The sequence below is a fragment of the Panulirus ornatus genome, chromosome 37 (genome assembly GCF_036320965.1).
Source record: "Panulirus ornatus isolate Po-2019 chromosome 37, ASM3632096v1, whole genome shotgun sequence".
Lineage (NCBI taxonomy): Eukaryota > Metazoa > Arthropoda > Malacostraca > Decapoda > Palinuridae > Panulirus > Panulirus ornatus.
In genome coordinates, this window is record NC_092260.1 from 1,661,437 (window position 1) to 1,669,464 (window position 8,028).

Genomic DNA, 8,028 nt, shown 5'->3' on the forward strand with positions numbered 1-8,028 from the left:
TGTAATCAGCCCAGTAGGTTGTGGAGCAGAGCCTCCGTTGGTGTGATCACCCTAGAGGCCGTAGAGTAGTTCCTCGGGTGGTGTGATCTGCCTAGTGGATTGTGGAGCACAGCGTCCGGTTGCGTGATCAGTCCAGTAGGTTGTTGAGCAGACCCTCCGATGGTGTCATCAACCCAGTGGGTTATGGAGCAGAGCCTCCTGTGATGTGGTCAGCCCAGAGGTTGAGGATCAGTGCTTCTGGTGGTGTGACCAGCCAAGTGGGTTGTGGATCAGAGCCTCTGGTGGTGTGATCAGTCAAGTAAGTTGTGGAGTAGAGCCTACGGTGGTGTGATCAGCCCAGTAGGTTGTGGAGTAGAGCCTCTGGGTGCGTGATCAGCCTAGTATGTTGTGGAGGAGACCCTCCTGTGGTGTGATCTGCCCAGGGGGTTGTGGAGTAGAGCCTCCGGTGGTGTGATCAGCCCATTAGGTTATGGAGCAGAGCCTGCGATTGTTTGATCAGTCAAATAGGTTGTGGAGCAGAGCCTCGGCTGGCGTGATCAGCCCAGGGGGTTGAGGAGCAGAGCCTCCGTTGGTGTGATTAGCCCAGTGGTTGTGGAGCAGATTCTTTGGTTGTGTAATCAGTCCAGTGGGTTGTAGAGCAGAGCCTCCGTTGGTGTGATTAGGCTTAGTGGGTTGTGGCGTAGGGCCTCCGGTGGTGTGATTATCCCAATAAGTACTAGAGTAGAGCCTCCGGTAGTGTGATCAGTCTAGTAGGTTTTTGAGCAGAGCCCCCGGTGGCGCGATCAGCCCAATTGGTTGAGCAGCAGAGCCTACGGTGGCGTGCTCCGTCCAGTAGGTTGCGGAGCAGAGCCTCTGGTAGAGTGCTCAGCCTAGAGGTTGTGGAGCAGAGCTTCCGGTGATTTGACCAACCCAGTGGGTTGTTGAGTAAAGCCTCTGGTGATGTCATCAATATAGTGGGTTGTGGAGCAAAGCATCCCTTGGTGTGATCAGTCCAGTAGGTTGTAGAGCGGAGTCTCCGGTGGTGTGATCAGTCCAGTAGGTTGTGGAGCGGAGCCTCCGGTGGTGTGATCAGTCCAGTAGGCTGTGGAGCGGAGTCTCCGGTGGTGTGATCAGTCCAGTAGGTTGTGGAGCGGAGCTTCCGGTGGCGTGATTAGCCAAGTAGGTTGTGGAGCAAAGCCTCCGGTAGTGTGATCAACTCAGTGGGTTGTGGAGCAGAGCCTCCGGTTGTGATCAGCCCAGTAATACAGTAGAGCCTCCGGTCGTGTGATCAGTCTAGTAGGTTTTGGAGCAGAGCCTGCGGTTGCGTGATCTTCCCAGTAGGTAGTGGAACAGAGGTACGGTGGCATGATCAGCCCAGTAGGTTGTGGAGCAAAGCCTCCGGTAGTGTGATCAACCCAGTGGGTTGTAGAGCGGAGCCTCCGTCGGTTTGATCAGCCCAATAGGTTGTGGAGCAGACCCACCGGTTGAGTGATAAGCCCAGTAGGTTTTGTAGCAGAGCCTCCGGTGGTGTGAATAACCCAGAGCTTTCTGAAGAGAGCCTCTTGTGCAAGGTGGAATCATTCCAGTGGGTTGTGGAGCAGAGCCTCTGGTGGTGTAATCAGCCCAGTGGGTTTTGGAGCAGATCCTCCGTTGGTGTGATCAGCCCAGTAGGTTATGGAGCAGGGCCTCCGGTGGTGTGATCATTCCAGTAGGTTATGGAGCAGAGCACCGGTGGCCTGATCAGCCTAGCAGGTTGTGTTGCAGAGCCTCCGGTGGTGTGATCAGCCCAGAGGTTGTGGAGCAGAACCTCTGGTGGTGTGATCAGCCCAGTGGGTTGTGGAGCATAACCTACGGTGTCGTAACCAACCCAGTGGGTTGTGGAGCAGTCTCTGTTTGAGTCATCAGCCCAGTGGGTTGTGGAGCAGAGCCTCTGGTGGTGTGATCAGTCTAGGAGGTTGCGAAGCAGACCTTCCGGTGGTGTGATGACCCCTGTGGGTTGTGGAGCAGAGACTCCGTTGGTGTGATCAGTCCAGTAGGTTCTGGAGCATACCCTGTGGCTTCATGATCAGCCCAGTAAGCTGTGAAGCAGAGCCTCAGGTGGTGTGATCAGCCCAGTGGGTTGTGGAGCACAGCCTCCGGTGGTGTGATCTGGCCAAAGGTTGTGGAGCAGAATCTCCGGTGGGGTGATCAGCCCAGTGGGTTGTGGAGCATAGCCTAAGTTGTCGTAACCAACCCAGTGGGTTGTGGAGTAGAATCTCTGTTGGAGTCATCAGCCCAGTGGGTCGTGGAGCAGAGCCTTTGGTGGTGTGATCAGTCTAGTAGGTTGCGAAGCAGAGTCTCCGGTGGTGTGATGAGCCCTGTGGGTTGTGGAGCAGACTCCGGTAGTGTGATCAGTCCAGTAGGTTCTGGAGCATAGCCTGCGGCTTCGTGATCAACCCAGTAAGCTGTAAAGCAGAGCCTCAGGTGGTGTGATCAGCCCAGTAGGTCGTGGAGCACAGCCTCCGGTGGTGTGATCAGCTTAAAATGTTGTGGAGCAAAGCCTCCAGTGGTGTAATCAGCTCAGTAGGTTTTGAAGCAGAGACTTTCGTGGTGTGATCAGCCCAGTATGTTGTGAATCAGAGTCTCCGCTGGTGTGATCAGTCCAGTAGTTTGTGGAGCAAAGCCTCCGTTGGCATGATCAGCCCAGTAGGTTGAGGAGCAAAGCTTACGGTGGTATGATCAGCATAGTGATTATGGAGCAGTGCCTCCGGTGGTGTGGTCAACCCATTGGGTTGTGGAGCAGAGCTTCCGGTGATGTGACCAATCCAGTGGGTTGTGGAGCAGAGACTTCGGTGGTATAATCAGTCCAGTTGGTTGTGGAGCAAAGCTAACGATGTCGTGATCAGTCCAGTAGGTTTTGGAGCAGAGCCTCTGGTAGTATGATCAGCCTAAAGATTGTGGAGCAGAGCCTCTGGTGGTGTCATCAGTAAAGTAGGTTGTGGAGCAAAGCCTACGGTGGTGTGCTAATTCCAGTAGGTTGTGGAGCAGAGCCTCCGATATGCGTGATCAGCCCAGTAGGTTGTAGAGCAGAGCCTCCAGTTGCGTGATCAGTCCAGTAGGTTGTGGAGCAGAGCCTTCGGTGGTGTGATCAGCCCAGTGGGTTGTAGAGCAGAGCCTCCTGTGCTGTGGTCAGCCCAGACGTTGAGGAGCAGTGCTTCTGGTGGTGTGATCAGTCCATTGGGATGTGAAGCAGAGCCTCCGGTGGTGTGATTAACCCAGTGGGTTGTGGAGAAGAGCCTCCGGTGATATGATCAGCTCAGTTGGTTGTGGAGTAGTGCCTCCGGTGGCGTGATCAGTCAATTAGGTTGTGGAGCAGAGTCTCCGGTGGTGTGATCAGCATAGTGGGTTTTGGAGCAGAGCCTCCTGTGGTGTGATCAGTCCAGTATGTTGTGAAGCAGAGCCTCCGGTGGTGTGATGAACCCAGTGGGTTGTGGAGCAGAGACTCCGGTGGTGTGATCAGTCCAGTAGGTTATGGAGCAGAGCCTGCGGCTTCGTGATCAGCTCAGTAAGTTGTGAAGCAGAGCCTCAGGTGGTGTGATCAGCCCAGTTGGTTGTGGAGCACATCCTCCGGTGGTGTGATCAGCCTGAAAGGTTGTGGAGTAGAGCCTCCGGTGGTGTGATTAGCCCAGTAAGGTATTTAGTAGTGCCTTCGGTGGTGTGATCACCCCAAATGTTGTAGAGCAGAGCCTCCATTGGTGTGATCAGCCCAGTAGGTAGTGGAGCAGAGCCTCTGGTGGTGTGATCAGCTCAGTGGGTTGTGGAGCAGAGCCTCAGATGGTGTAATCAGCTCAGTAGGTTTTGAAGCAGAGACTTCCGTGGTGTGATCAGCCCAGTAAGTTGTGAATCAGAGTCTCCGCTGGTGTGATCAGTCCAGTAGTTTGTGGAGCAAAGCCTCCGTTGGCATGATCAGCCCAGTAGGTTGAGGAGCAAAGCTTACGGTGGTATGATCAGCATAGTGATTATGGAGCAGTGCCTCCGGTGGTGTGGTCAACCCATTGGGTTGTGGAGCAGAGCTTCCGGTGATGTGACCAATCCAGTGGGTTGTGGAGCAGACTTCTGTGGTGTGATCAACCCAGTATGTTATGGAGCAGGGCCTCCGGTGGTGTGATCATTCCAGTAGGTTATGGAGCAGAGCCACCTGTGACGTGATCAGCCCAGCAGGTGTTGCAAAGCCTCTGTTGGTGTGATCAGCCCAGAGGTTGTGGAGCAGAATCTCTGGTGGTGTGATCAGCCCAGTGGTTTGCGGAGCATAGCCTACGTTGTCGTAACCAACCCAGTGGGTTGTAGAGTAGATTCTCTGTTGGAGGCATCAGCCCAGTGGGTCGTGGAGCAGAGCCTTTGGTGGTGTGATCAGTCCAGTAAGTTGCGAAGCAGAGCCTCCGTTGGTTTGATCAGGCCAGTGGGTTGTGGAGCAGAGCCTCCGGTAGTGTGATCAGGCCAAAAGTTGTGGAGCAAAGCCTCCGTTGGTGTGATCAGTCCAGCAGGTTGTGGAGCAGAGCCTCCGGTAGTGTGATCAGCCCAGAGGTTGTGGAGCAGAACCTCTGGTGGTGAGATCAGCCCAGTGGGTTGTGGAGCAGAGCCTCCGGTGTTTTAATTAACCCAGTGGGTTGTGGAGTAGAGCCTCCGGTGGTTTGATCAGTCCAGTAGTTTGTGGAGGAGAGCCTCCGGTGGTGTGATCAGTGTAGTGGGTTGAGGAGCACAGCCTCCGGTGGTGTGATTAACCCAGAGGTTGTGGAGCAGATCCTCTCGTGGTGTGATCAGTGTAGTGGGTTGAGGAGCACAGCCTCCGGTGGTGTGATTAACCCAGAGGTTGTGGAGCAGATCCTCTCGTGGTGTGATCAGTGTAGTGGGTTGAGGAGCACAGCCTCCGGTGGTGTGATCTGCCCAGTGGGTTGTGGCGCGGAGCCTCCGGTGGTGTGAAAAGACCAGTAAATAATAGAGCAGAGCCTTCAGTCGTGTGATCAGTCCAGTAGGTTGTTGAGCAGAGCGTTCTTAGCCCAATAGGTTGTGGAACAGAGCCTCCGTTAGTATGATCAACCCAGTGGGTTATGAAGGAGACCCTCCGGCGGTGTGATCAGCCAAGTAAGCTATAGCGTAGAGCCTCCGGTGATGTGATAAGTCCAGTAGGTTGTGGAGCAGAGCTTCTGGTAGTGTGATCAGCCAAGTAAGCTATAGAGCAGAGCCTCCGGTGATGTGATAAGTCCAGTAGGTTGTGGAGCAGAGCTTCTGGTGGTGTGATCAGCCTAAAGGTTGTGGAGCAGAGCCTCTGGTGATGTCATCAAAAAAGTTGGTTGTGAAGAGCCTCCGGCGATGTCATCAGAGAAGTTGGTTGTGGAGAAGAGCCTTCGCTTGCGTAATCAGTCTAATAAGTTGTGGAGGAAAGCCTCCGGTGGTATGATCAGCACAGTGGGTTGTGGCGCAGAGAATCCTGTGGTGTGATCTGCCCAGAGGTTGAGGAGTAGTGCCTCCGGTGGTGTGATGCAGCCAAGAGCGTTGTGGAGCAGAGCCTCCGGTGGTGCGATCAGTCCAGTAAGCTGTGGAGCATAGCCTCCGATGTTGTAATCAGCCCAGTAGGTTGTGAAGCAGAGCCTCCGGTAGTGTGATCAGTCCACTAGGTTGTGGAACAGAGCCTCCGGTTTAGTTATCAGCCATTTAGGTTGTAGAGCAGCGCCTCCGGTAGCGTGATCAACCCAGTGGGTTGTGGAGCAGAGCCTCCGGTGGTGTGATCAGCCCAGTGGGTTGTGGAGCAGAGCCTCCGGTGGCGTGATCAGGCCAGTAGGTTGTGGAGCAGTGCCTCCGATAGTGTGATCAACCCAGTGGGTTGTGGAGCAGAGCCTCCGGTGGTGTGATCAGCCCAGTGGGTTGTGGAGAGCACAGCTTCCTGTGGTGTGATCAGCCTAGTGGGTTGTGGAGCAAAGCCTCCTGTGGTGTAGTCAGACCAGTGGTTTTATGGATCAACACCTCCGGTGGTGTGATCAGCCCAGTAGGTTATGGAACAGACCCTCCGGTGGCGTGATCAGCCCAGTAGGTTGTAAGGCAGAGCTTCCGGCCATGTGATCAGCCCAGAGGCTGTGGAGCAGCAACTATGATGGTGTGACCAAACCAGTGGGTTGTGGAGCAGAGCCTCCGATGGTGTAATCAGCCCAGTGGGTTGTGGAGCAGAGCCTCCGGTGGCGTGATCATCCCAAAAGGTTGTGGAGCAGCGCCTCCGGTAGTGTGATGAACCTAGTGGGTTGTGGAGCAGAGCCTCCGGTGGTGTGATCAGCCCAGTGGGTTATTGAGCAGAGCCTTCGGCGGTGTTATCAGCCCAGTGGGTTGTGACGCAGAGCCTCCTGTGGTGTAATCAGCCCAGTGGTTTTGTGGAATAGAGGCTCCGGTAGTGTGATCAGGCCAGTAGGTTGTGGGGCAGAACCTCCGGTCGTGTTATCAGCTTAGAGGCTGTGGAGCAGAAACTATGGTGGTGTGTGACCAAACGAGAGCGTCTTCGAGCAGAGCCTCCAGTGGTCTGATCAGCACAGTCGGTCATGGAGCAGAGCCTCTGGTGGTGTGATCAGTCAAGAGGGTTGTGGCGCAGAGCCTCTGGTGGTGTTATCAGTCCAGTATGTTGTGGAGCAGAGCCTCTGGTGGTGTGGTCAGCCAAGTAAGTTATGGAGCAGAGCCTCCGATGGTATGATCAGTCCAGTAGGTTGTGGAGCAGAGTCTCCGGTGGCCTGTTCAACCCAGTAGGTTGTGAAGCAGAGCCTCCAGCAGTGTGATCAACCCAGTGGGTTGTGGGTGAGAGCCTCCAGTAGTGTGATCAGCCAATTGGCTTGTGGAGCGGAGCCTCCGATGGTGTGATCAGTCAAGGAAGTTGTGGAGCAGAGCCACCGGTGGCGTGATAAGCCCAGTGATTTCTGGAGATCCTCCATTGGTGTGACCAGCCCGGTAGGTTATGGAGCAGAGCCTCCGGTGCTTTGATCAGCCCACTAAGTTGTTAAGCAGAGCCTCCGGTGGTATGATCAGTCCAGTAGGTTGTAGAGCAGAACCTCCGGTGGTTGATTAAACCAAAGGTTGTGGATCAGAGCCTTAGGTGGTGTGATCATTTCACTGGGTTGTTGAGCAGAGCCTCCAGTGGTGTGACTAAACCAGTGGGTAGTGGAGCAGAGCCTCCGGTGGTGTGATCGGCTCAGTGGGTTGTGGAGCAGAGCCTCCAGTGCTGTGATCAGCTCAGTAGGTTGTGAAACAGAGCCTCCCGTGGTGTGATCAGCCCAGTACGTTGTGAAGCAGAGCCTCCGCTGGTGTGATCAGTCCAGTAGTTTGTGGAGCAAAGCCTCCGGTGGCTCGATCAGCCCAGTAGGTTGAGGAGCAAAGCCTACGATGGTGTGATCAGCCAAGAGATTGTTGAGCAGCTCCTCCGGTGGTGTGATCAACCCATTGGGATATGGAGCAGAGCTTCCGGTTGTGTGACCAATTCAGTGGGTTGTGGAGCAGAGACTTCGGTGGTGTGATAAGTCCAGTGGGTTGTGGAGCAGAACCTACGGTGGCGTGATCTGTCCAATAGGTTTTAGAGCAGAGCCTCTGGTGGTGTGATCAGCCTAAAGATTATGGAGCTGAGCCTCCTGTGATATCACCAACCCAATGGGTTGTTGAGCAGAGCTTCTCGTGATGTCATCAGTAAAGTGGGTTGTGGCGTGATCAGCCCAATGGGTTGTGGAGAAAAGCTTCCGTTGGTTTGATCAGCCCAGTAGGTTGTAGAGCAGAGCCTCCGGTGGTTGATCAGCCCAGAGGCTGTGGATCAGAGCCTTTGGTAGTGTGATCAGTCCATTGGGTTATGGAGCTGAGCCTCGGTTGGTGTGACCAACCCATTGGGTAGTGGAGCATAGCCTCCGTTGAAGTGAACAATCCAGAGGATTGTGGAGCCGAGTCTTCGATGCTGTGATCAGCCCAGTAGGTTGTGGAGAAGAACCTCCGGTGGTGTGATCAGTACAGTGGGTTGTTGAGCAGTGACTCCAGTGGCGTGATCAGTCCATT